This window comes from Protopterus annectens, chromosome 13.part0, assembly GCF_019279795.1.
Source record: "Protopterus annectens isolate FY-2018-M chromosome 13.part0, PAN1.0, whole genome shotgun sequence".
In the NCBI taxonomy this organism is placed as follows: Eukaryota; Metazoa; Chordata; order Ceratodontiformes; family Protopteridae; genus Protopterus; species Protopterus annectens.
The window spans coordinates 454,149,697-454,162,903 of NC_056747.1; positions in this window are offsets into that span (position 1 = coordinate 454,149,697).

A 13,207-nucleotide genomic window follows, 5' to 3' on the forward strand; every position below is an offset into this window, starting at 1 on the left:
TTTTTGAAAAGGTCAGCAAAACAATAGATTAAGGCAAAATGGTACACACAAAATACTTTGACCTGGACAAATCTTTTAACACAATTCCCACTCAGGCATAGTAGAAGACCTAAATAAACTGGGAATAAACCAGTATTCAACTTGATGGATTGTCAACTGACTCATAGATAGTATGCAGATAACCAAACTCTGGGATGTTTCCTCCAGAAAGAGACCAGTCACCAGTGTTCTCCCACATGGTTCTGTGCTGGGACCTCTCCTGTTTGGCATCTTCTTTTCTGAAGTAAAAGCCAATACCAAAGAGCTCTGGCTGACTAAGTTTACAGATGACCGCAATCTAGGAGCAGTCACTGAATCCCCAAATGAGTTAGTCATCCTGCTGAAAGGTTTGTCCCAAATGAATAACCGGTGACAAAATCATGAACTTGAAACTAAGACAAAAAAGCATTATTGCATCCTTTGGGAACTACCACACTGACAATACACCCTTAAGAGTTGACCTTTTCAGGATTTGGGAAGTTATGTGGACAGTAACCTGCATTTTGACCAACAGGTTTCCATTGTTGTAAGAAAGTTTTATATTGCACAGCTTATAAATAAAGGGATTGTGCCTAGATCTAGGGATGTCATTGTCCCCCTTTACTCAGCCCTCATTAGACCAATCAGAGAATATAATGCCCCCTTTAGGATGTATCTAGAAACATGCAACAACTTACTAAAAGGATACAAGGCTTAATCAACATCTCCTACATAGACCACCTCAAAGCCCTGTCATTATAGTCGGTATCCTACAGACTGCTAAGAGGTGATCTGTGTCTGGCATACAAGGCATCCTCCAACCCAGTACTGATAGATTTACTGCACATCAGCAAGTCAAATGGCATCAGAAATACTCAGTCTGGCGATCTGAGCCTCTTCTGCAACATTAACAGAATGGTTTGGAGGTTCAGGTATATCTCGCAGAGGATACCGCTGTTATGGAACAGACTCCCCATCTACAAAAAAAAAGCTCATCCCAGTTCATATTCAAGCACAACTTAGCTCTATGGATGGGAAACAGAAAGTTTACCCCAAAACTGCCCCCTGTACTACTAATGGGTTGAGGCATCTTGTAAATTATGTCATGCATGGATCCTCTCAAATTATCTGTGGTATGATCTAGTGATTCTCATTAGGGATAATATAGAATTATTGACCATGGGATGGGTAAGGCCAATCTATAGCCAAATGAGATAGGTTATTTTGAGCACGTAAAGGGAAATTGGCTAGGCTTAAAATGGCACAAAAGGGCAGCTAGCCTTTTACTTACATATTAATCTATATGTAAGCATAATTCATTTTTTTCATTATTTTTCCGTAAATAATTATGCTAATATTAAGTGTCTTCAGGTACATGTTTCTAAGTTCAGCTTTATTTTAAAAATTTCTTACAAACTGTTTTCCAAACTCTGTATCCCACTGAATATTATGCTCTGTAATGACCTTATTGCTTTGTAATATTCTGATCTCCCCTGTAGTGTTACTGCTGCCATTGTGCCATGGTCACAGCTGAAAAAGGTCCAAGGATCAGCCCAATTACCCAATTAACAAACAGATAAATACATAATTAAAGATCATATGTTCCAGAAATACTAAGCACAGTCTGCACAGTCATGATTTAGCTGTGCTAACATGCAAAATGATACCTCTTTGCATGCTAATTCTGCCCTTTCTAAACCCCCTTAAATTGCGAGTCAGCTGGTAATGTGCTGCTTATCTGACACGAGGTACATATTCATCACATGGTAATGAACTGGGACTGCTCTTTGTATGGTGCTCTGAAGACGATACCCAGCTGCTGTTAGTTTAAGGAAAAAAAGAAAGGAGATGGCAAAATAACTCCACAAGAGACATGACAGAGAATAAAGAAGGTGCCTGGAAAATCGCCTCATATTGTCCACAGTGACTGGATTACAAACAGAGCAAGTAACTAGATCAGAAGGTTACATTTTGAGTTTGAGTCCCACAGAAATGCAGCTGCCTCTGATATAGAAGGTTGTAAGTCATGGTCTGCCATGAATAACCATCTTCTCTAAATTCTCTACTTGGTTCGTAGAACTTCAGGGATGGCGACGTTTGTTTTACTCATTGCAACAATTTTAAGCTGTGATGCAGTCTGCTCCTCCCGTTTGTAGAAAGGGAGGAGTCTGTGTGAATAACACTCAGTTTCTCTAGGGTCTTGCTAAGTTTACTCATTTTGTGCTAAACAGATCATCTAGTAATATACAGGCTCTTTTTAGATGCCACATGGGAGCAATGGAGTAGTAAAATTGCTCTAGATTTTGTAGACTGCATAAGTTAAGACTGCATAACCTAGTATCCTTGTCACTATATCTCCTCACTCATATTTATTATAATACTTTAAGGTTCAAAGTATTCTTTATTCCCAAAAGGAAATCCCAAATGTCCATAATTTCTAGTGATTTTAGTTTGTCACTACAGATTTCTGTGCAATAATTCAGGAAAAATGTTTTTGTTTAATACCCTTGCACACACACACACTCAGACACTCACACGCACACACACACACACACACACACACACACACACACACACACACACACACACACTCTCACACACACACACACACACACACACACACACACACACACACACACACACACACACACACACACACACACTCACTCGCACTGTTGCTAACTGTTATTACTTTGTTGACGAAGTACACTGTATGAGTGGGAAATCACATGTTGATTGTTCCTTTTAAACTGAGATAATCATCAGACTTTGTCCACATCTCATACCCTTGCAGTACACTTTCTATTCCTGTCGGCATTCTAATGCTGCTGTAATGTGAACCTTTTCAGATCTTCATTGCCATGGAAGGAGTCTGCCCAGATCAGCACTGGACTGCCATGCTGCTAGGAAGATAAGAAAGTGCTGAGTGTTCTGAAAATGAAGACTTCCTTGACATTATTGTAACTAATTCTGAACTGACCTTTGAACCCTCATTACTGTTGCACTTTTACTGAGTAACAGAAGATATTGCTTCATTTTAGTTATAGCTGCTAAGTGTATGCCTTCAAAAGTCTTTGTTTTAACGAAAGAAGGAATTACAACAGGAAAACTGGACACTGTGGCATTACCAACTATGGAACTCTATGTACCACACCCCAAAGAGGAAACTACTCCTGTTACAGGAAGGTAAGTTCCCTTACATTTGATTTTCACCCACTTGCATCTTAGTGCCTGTCGGTTTTGTTTTCCTTTTAAGAATCATCTCTTACCTGATTTATTCTCATAATTGGAAAACATGCTGGAAGATAGCACATTGCACCTGCTGTTTTCAGAATCGGCATATAGAAGTCTGAAATTTGGGTGTACGTTGTTGTACAAGGATCCCTCAGTGGCATTGCACATGCATTCTTTAGTCCTACCTGTTAATGAATGCACTAACTTATTATAGGACAAGACGGATTATTCATGGTCCTGTATCATCAGCATGAGACTGCTACCCAAGAGAGTTGTCGACTGTGCTGATGTGACAGTGCATGATTCTTAGACACACAAAAAACAGCGGATGAAGACCTAGACTTTGTAGCTGTGCTCTCCTTATTGCTTTATGCTACTCCATGAAAAGCATATTTATATTTTAATTTTCTATTTTACTGTTTTAATTAAGTACTCCATGTGCACATTGCAAGAGTAACCAAATGTATGTCATACAGCCATCAGCCAAAACTGTTTTTCTCCTTGGCTGTTGTGTTACAGTGCAGTTCTGACTCCTTCCACACCAGATCTTTGAAGGCATTGTCTGCAAATATTTCATAGTGCACCTTAAGGTTAACACAAATCTCACCCTTCACAGTTTCATGTCTAGATAATGTTTCTAATAAATTTGGAAGGAATGTATTAGTATCTGAAGACTAGAGAAAGGTATATGTGAGGTTTTTTTTCACAAGAGTGGGAGAAAAGCAGGAACAGAAGACTACTGACTTGACATTTTAAATTAGTTGTAAGGAAATGTATGGGCCACATCTGAGGGAAGGGGCTGTGAAATATCTAGCCCCCTCCCTAAGCAGCACAGCTTGGCATCCCAGCCGGAATGTCGAACTAAATACATCTGAAACTGTTTTTGACTGGGGAACTAAAGGAGTGTTTGTAAGAGAAATAATGACTGTGTATACACCCTGTCAGATTTTCAGTAAGGTACTAGACAGAGGAACATATTAAAGACTTATAAATAAACCAATTAAGTAGCTTTGGAATGAGTCTTACTGTGGCAACATGAATGAAAATGGCTAGAAAACCAGACACAGACTTTAACAGTGGCTCCTGCTTTGAAGAATGGAAGGTTATTAGCACAGTATTATGGGGGGTCATCAATGGACATTGCATTCTGTAATGTCCTTAAAAATGTCACCAATGAGATCAAGCAGGAAACTGTCTTTCTGCAAGGATACAACTATTTGCAGTTGGATTTATACACAACAGAAGAAGAAAGGGTGTTATATATTGACATAAAATTCACACTTTTCACCTTTAATATGAAAGCCAGATTTAAATAGAAATAACAGTAGTAAGTCAGCTTTCAGGGTTCACTAGCTTGAGTGACTTCTACCTAGATGCAACCTTGCCCAGTAGCTCAGATAAACTGAAACGGGGAAGAATCTCACAACTAATGTATTTCACATGGTTATCTTCACAATAAGTCGCAACTATGTTAATCTTTAGTCATGGTACAGTTTTGTGTATTCTATTCTGTTATCTTTTTTTTTTTTTTTTTTTTTTTTAATAAACACTAGAACACAATGCTACTGATAACTTGCTAAATTATATCATTTGTGTGCTACCAGAAAGAACAGAGGTGGTTGGATTCTAATTCTGGTACCATCTTTGTTTCACAGCATTTTTGTTACTATATTGCATTATATCCATTATTGTTTCTGTCTGCTCAGGACTTTGATGGAAAGCCAATTTCACCAAACTCTAAATCACATTTGTGGGATCCTTTAGTTGATCAGCTGTATTTATTTGTTAGTTGACTATTTAGGCACAGCAAGAGAAATACAAATATTACTACAACAATATTGCAGTTTGCATTGTGTCACAGATGAACATTTTTGAAGGCTGTCAGTTTAATTCATGATAAAATATATGAAAATCACACTTTAATAGTCTTCACCTACAAATAGGGTTCAGATAAAATATTTTTCCTACTAATCCATAGAGTACCTTATACCTTTTCCATGTTGTTCTGTGTTTCCCCACTATTTTGCACTACCACTGTATCTGTAATAAAATTATTCCTCACATTACCTCTGAATAGACAACTAAGATAAGTACCATAAATATAAGTTTAATTTATAACAGACAGCAATAATATATACAGATTAGAATAAACACTTTAAGCTTTTGCCAGAGAGTGTATAGCCTGTAACCATTGTTCAGCTGGATATGTCCCAAATGTATTGTCCAAGTCTCACTGTATGGAACTTAGCCTGTGCATCACCATAAGACTCAGCAAAAACAGTCTTTTGAAAAGTCAAGTGCACCTGTTCAAAGCACTATGCAAAATCCTGAAAGACAGTCCAAATAAACAGAGACCTGTCAGGTCATAGCCCACTGAATGATTTATCCACAGTTAAGATGCTGCCACAAGATCCAGCTGAGTAAACCACACAAGAAGAGAGTAAATGAAGTACAGTATGTATTATGCACCAGTATAATCCCTGTCTTGACTGTAATCCAGTGCATAATTTAAATTATGCTTTTCATGATTTTTACATCTGAAATTAGAATGCAAGATCTGAAAAATCCTGAGCTACAGAACTCGCAAGCTTGAAAATACATTATGGTTCTCCTTTCCTGCCCTTCTTTCTAAAAACATTTATTTACTTCATGTGCAAATTGAATCTTTATGATAATTAAGAATGGGGAGAACATGTTGTCATGAAAGCAAGGCACAACACACCACAAAGGGGAGTGGAGTCAAAATTCCCAGTGCTATTTTATATGTATGTGTTTATGTTAGTGTGTGTGTGCGCTTGCATGCGTGATGGCAGGCGCCTATAGGCACTAATATGGCACATTACCATTATATGGTAGGATCAAAAAGTATAGGTCTCTCTTGTAGTCTTGGCGCTACAGCCACAGTTGTATCAAATTAACCCATTCCATTCCCTAATAAAACATACAGTAAGAGCCTGCGATCATGGATTGGCAGTTTCCCATCCTGTCGCTGGCCAGCCTGATAGGCATGGGCATCATGAGGCAATGTAGCAATTGTCGCATGTATACTGGCAACCATTTATTCCTGAAACAAGCAAATACTTTATCTGAGAGATGTAGTTATACTATGATACTGGAGGCAAGACTCTAAAATAAGGACAGATTGAATGCCAAACAGGTTGTCAGCACATGCTCACTTCCAACACTAGATAAGGACATGACACACAAACCCACATATGTAGAGGTACTCACTAGTAACTTGCTAAGAGATAAGAGGTCTCAAAAGGAAACCACTTACACACATAATAATGCAAAAAAAAAACAACCACAACACACAATAATGCACACACCAATGTCTCAACAAATAAGCCCATAAGGTGTAACACCACAAAACCTAATGTATTAGCCATAGGTGACTCCATTGTGAGACACACAGATGTTCCCCTCACCAGACTGGATATGGAGAAGGTTACAGTTAGTTTCCTGAAAGGTGTCAGGATCCATCAAGTCACTCAAGTCACTCAACCACAAGATGAGACTCTGTCATAGTCCATGTGGGGGTGAAATGAATTGGGACGTACCTCAGTGGACTATATGAACAGAGACATCACTGAGCTCTCAGATTGTATCACAGGCACGTATAAGCCCAGCCGTAAGCAGCCTTATACCTTCTCAAAGGATGATGCCACAATACAAACAAAAAATGATTGACTTTAATAATTGGCTTAGCCTGTGGTGTCAGTCCAAGGGGATCCACTATCGGTCAGCCTGGGAAGACATGGCCAACAGGACACACTGCTTTGCCAGAGATGGTCTGCCCCTGTCTCCTGTAGGCTTTCAGATACTGGCAGGCAATTGTCACCCCAATTGTCCCTTTTTTTAGGCAGTGTCAAAATAACCAACTTCCCAACATAACATAATTTTCTCTAGATAAACTCAAGGTACTGCTGCTTAATGCTAGGAGTCTAAATAAGAAACTGCACTGTGTAGCCAACAAGACATGGTTCAAAGGCACTGAAAGCAGCCTGGCCATGAGTGGCTACAATGCTTTCCCATACTTTCAGACCACAAACTGAGCGTGAAAGAACCAAAGATGAGGTGTATGAATCTTCATTAAGGATAAGCCCCCTACCACATCATAGCTAGCTATAGGTCCCCACCATGAAACAGGAAAAGCATACCACATACTTGGACTTACTTGAGTCACTTGCATATAGCCCAGCACCTTACTCATGAGTGAGTTTAATTATCCTAACATCGACTGGGAAACCTACATGACCACAAACATGCTGGCTCAGAGGTTCTTGGACTTTGTCAAAATGGAAATGCTCTAGAACAGCTAGTCAGAACACCTACAAGAGGCTCAAATATCCTGGACATAGTACTCACTAACATGGGATAGCATTGCACCCCACATGTGTGATACCCTCCCTGGTAAGCTCAAACCATAAATCAGTCTTGTTCAATGTAATTATAAGACCAGATATACCCCATCAAGCTCAAAAATGCTCAAGAATTTTTCAAAGGCAAATTATTTCCTACTAAGTAATGGTATAAGAAATATCAAAGGACCCTGGAATGCAGACAGCATGTTCTCCTATGCAGAGGTGTACACCAATGCCCTGTATAACCACTTAAGCAGTTGTACAGAATTATCTGTACCTGACCAGATTAAAGCCAGGTCTTGCCAAAAAACAAGCCACCCTGGTGGACCACTAGACTATACAGACTATACAACAAGAAAAAGAAATTAATGTCCAAGAGCAAGAGAGAACTGGCTCAGCAGAGGAAGAAATCCCTCTCTAGCTTAAACAAATTAGGGATCTTGTCAAGTCCTCCAAAACCAATTACAAAGTAAATATAGCCTCCCTAACTATGGATAATCACAAGGCATTCTTTAACTACATCCACAATCTAAAAGGGAATACCCAGCTATGCACTGAACTGGTTGTGGATGGTACCACCCATACTCAACTGGACATAATAGCCAACCTGCTAGCTGACAGATTTGGAGCAAACTTTACCCCCTGTCCTTTCCAGTCATTCCTCCAAAATATACCTGCCACCATTCCTCAGCCTATTATCTCAAGAGACCAGGTGTTTTGGAGGACTTGACAAGATCCCAAGCTTCAGTAGAAAAGGACTCTTGGGTAGCCATTTGAAGTTTAGACAGATTGTCAGCCACACAAATGAGAGCTGAGTCATCTGCATAATAAATGAGGGATGTATGCCTGGAGGCTTTGTGGAGGTCATTTATGAAGTTATTAAACTAGGGATCCTAAGACAGATCCTTGAGGTACCCCAACAATGACTAGAAGAATGGAATGTAGAGCCATTTCCCACTTTACATCTTGGTGTTTACTGGTTAAATAACTGTTGAACCATTTGGAGCTGGAGTGTGACAAACCTATACACTGTAGTTTTTAGATTAGTTTGTCATGTAAGACAGTGAGACAGTATCAAATCCCTTTGACAGAGCCAAAAATAGTAAGGAAACCTTTTGCCATTGTTTCTATTAAGGCTGACGATATTGACTAAGCCCAAAATGGTAGTTATTATGTAGTGAGTTGGTCTAAATCCATGATGGGTAAGAAAGAGAATACTATTATCTGTGAAGTATTGGAGCAGTTGAGTGTAAACATGTTTACTAAGCCTGGAAATCTGGCTAAAAGAGAAAATGTAACAAAACCACCAGACATTCAGTTAACTCACTAAAAGTAAAGTTGCAGCAGAAAAAAAAGCCTACTACCTTACTCTCCAAAACTCTGACCAGAAGAACCCTAAAACTTTTTGGGCCTCCAAGAATAAGCTCCTAAACCCCAGCAGATCCAAGCAGCCATCATCTACTCCCAACCTTTCCTCAGACACTATCACCACCAATTTCAACACTCGCTTCATCCAAACTCATTAAAACCAACAGCAATACCAGTCCTTTGAACAATCTGCACAGGGATATCCACGGTAACTGTTTCACTATAAAACCATTCCCCATATCCGAATATCAAAGAATGTAAGCTGGAAACCCAATATAGGATGCACAATAAATGAAACCCGAAATAAAAACGTAGTGCGTTCTTTTAATAGACCATACAAATTAGACATTAACATTTAGCGCTTTCATCCACACTATGGTGGACTTCTTCAGAATGTCTAACAAACAGTTCTCACAGTTTATTTAAAAACTTTTTGGCGCCAACAATCTGCCCATCTTGAATTTTAAAGGGATGTTGACAATAAAACATTTCTGCTGTGTTAAGCAGTGTCATGGTGATTGAACGATTACCAGAACTAAACCCGCTATAACCTATAATCCAACTATAAAATCTTGTACAAATACACTTAAAAATATATATATTAACAGTTAACATATGAACAATAAATGAAAATATATAAAAAATCATCCTGTTATCTGAAAAAATTTACACAGTAATCAAGACTGCAATTTAAATGGCTAAAGTGTTCTTAAAATAAATGTGTATATATATATATATATATATATATATATATATATATATATATATATATATATATATATATATATATAAAGGTACATGTATGTAACTAATTTTTTTAAAAAATGGATGACTATCCTGTTATACACAATCCAACTAACAAACTATCCTATTATGTACAAGCTATAATTTATCCCATATAGATATTGTAACAGTTACAAGTTCAACTTATTGACATTGTAGCGACACATCATTTACATCACCATCTAGCGTCATTCTAACACAATATTAAAATGGGTTTTATAGTAATGTGTTCATTTAATCCTGGTTCCCTGCTGCATCAGTAAATATTTGCCATAATATTTCCTTTTTATTTAACAAGGCTTTAGTGTTCCCACCTCATGGGTCTATTATCAGTTGGTCAATAATACCAAATTTGAAAGTATGCGCTTCACCCCGATCAGCTATGTGTCTATATAGTGCATTATTCATATCCTTAGTCCTTATACTATACATCTGATCACGTTTGTTAGACATTCTGAAGAAGTCCACCATAGTGTGGATGAAAGCACTAAATGTTAATGTCTAATTTGTTTTTTATGGTCTATTAAAGGAACGCACTATATTTTTATTTCGGGTTTCATTTATTGTGCATCCTATATTGGGTTTCCAGCTTACATTCTTTGATATTCTGTTGTTGGTAGCTGGTTTTGACAGTCATCGTTTTGGAATGGATGTTACTAATGACATTCCCCATATCTAAAAATCAAAAAAACGTTCTACTCAAATTAAAAGCCACCACCCTAGCCATCGATATCCTCCCACCTGAGTATTTAAAATTGCTGGATTTAGGATGCCCATCCTTAAAATGACAGTGACATACCAGGTGTTTATGTAACATCAACCTTGTATTGCATCTAAGTGTCTAATACTGCCTGTTCATTTCTACATGATAGTTGCAAAATTATTTTACATACAAGTTAATTTCATCTTCTTAAAGCTTGCATGAAAACTAATACAACTGTATTGATGCATGACCTTTGCCATTTATATCTGGAAATATATTAACTGCTGCTCATATACTAATTATGCATGCTATTATAGTTGATTTATATTTCTGCGAATATTTCAACAACCATGCACCACAGTCTGAATTGCTTATCCTCAAATGAAAGCTCACAGAAGGATAAACAAATCCTGCTGATAATATATGTGTAACATGAACGGTTGCTCAGATGTTGTAAATTGTTTACAAAACATCAGCATTATTTACTGCCTATATTACTGTGGCTTACAAAATCCATCTTAAAATGTACAGTCTAATGAATGTGATTACTGTAAAGCTAAGGCTGTGCTGAGCTGCTTGTTATGTACATTTATTTATGTTACTACACATAGGGCTCTAAAGATATCAACAAGTGTTTACACTGTGAGTTTATAACTTGAATCTATCATTAGAATCAAAGTTACAGTGTAATTTTTCACTTTTCAGAACTCCTGCAGAGACAATGAGTTAATCTGGAGCTAACTAATACATGAAAGCAGAGTGTGAGTTAACCTGGAGCTAACTACATGAAAGCAGAGTGTGAGTTGACCTGGAACTAACTAATACATGAAAGCAGAGTGTGAGTTAACCTGGAGCTATCTAGTACATGAAAGCAGAGTGTGAGTTAACCCAGAGCTAACTAATACATGAAAGCAGAGTGTGAGTTGACCTGGAGCTAACTAATACATGAAAGCAGAGTGCGTCACAGCAAGAGATGTTAGACCCATTAAGGCTTGTTATATTTTTCAAGTTTTTACAAGTCTTCTGATTGATAATTTAGCTTGATTTTTTTCTGATTTATCTGTAGAAAGCATTTGTAGATTTGTTTTTGCTGCTTTTAACAATAGTCACTCATTTTTTAAGAGTTCGTCATACTTTTTTCTCTTGTCTCTGAGTGACAGACATTTAGCAATTCAATTAATCAAAAGAATTTTTACAGACCATTTGGATACTCAGTAGTTCTTTAGTCTTTTTTTTTTTTTTTTTTTACCTCAGCAGTGTGCTGGAAGCATTCAGACCCCACCAAATCAGCACTCAGTGCAGAAAAGACAGCCATAAGTATTTCCACCAGAGATTGCTCTACCAGCTGGCAGCACAGAAATCAATACTGTTGTGTTATCAGCAGGCATTTGTGCATAATGGATGTTGCTGCTGGGCAACCCAAGTCAGTTAATCTTCTAAATTCAGTCTGGATTGTGGAGTCCCTCAGGATTCTATTTTAGGACGTTTATTGTTTTAGAGACTCATTGCTGGAAAGGAGACTAAAGTATCATTGTCATGCAGATGATACTCGGATGTACTCCTGCTTTCCACAAGAAGACACGGCTTGTATTTTTACTTTGGATGATTAATAATCAACTAAAACTGAACACCATTAAAGCCGAGGCCTTGGTTGTCCATGCAATTCTGAGATGTTCTTCTGCCATATAATTGCCTAATTTTATTATGTGTGGTGGTGATAGGTTGGAATTTGTTAGGAAAGTAAAGAATCTAGGAGTTCTTCTTTACTCAAGGCTTACATTGTGGGACCAGTGGTTGGCTTTTGTGAAGTTATCCTACATCCATCTTAGAAACACCACTAGGATTAAGCACCTAATTCCACAAAAAGATCTCTCAATTTTTATTCCTGTCTTGTTCTCTTCCAGACTGAACTGCTCTAATGTCTTTTACCTGGGACTGTCCAGTACTGCACTGGATCGGTTATAGATAGTGCAGAATTCTGCAACCAGTTTACTAACTGGTACAGCACTTTGCCAACACATTATATCTGCTCTATGCAGTTTGCAATCGTTTTCTGAGTGGTATAGGATTATGTTCAGGATTCTAGTATTGGTATACTTGCCTATTCATGACCTGGATCATCGTTACCTCAGTATGCCTATTGTGCGTTGCTGCCCAGTGCAGGTTTTATACTCAATATCGGAGGGGTTTTTAGCGGTTCCATGGAGCAACCTTGCTAACTCAAGTTTTTTTTCCCTCAAATATTTATTTAATTTAAATTAAAATAACATTTGCATAATATTTTTAAATATTTTAAACAACTATATACAATATTTACAATAGCCTGACTTTCAGTTATATACACTGTATGTTATTAAATATAGAATTAACAGATCAGTTATCAGAGATACAATATTGATTATTGCAGAGATTCCAACAAAGATATAACTTTCTTCCAAGGATTATTTACCAGTGGCCTGCGATAGATTCGTAGTTCTTTGATTTTTATTTCCATCAATGCAGTTGTCTTTCCTAAAGTGTAGAATTCTTCCAAGTTCGGGGGTGTATTTGAATTCCACCTTCTGGTTATGCATTTCCTAGATATAGCTAGTATTGTCCATAACAAATACATATTTGTCTTATTCAGGTAGGGACGTTCATTTACATTTAGTATAATCAGTACTTTAATTAAGGTAAAGGATTCATTAAATAAAGCTTGTAAAAAAATGATTGATTCCATTCCAATATGATTTAATTT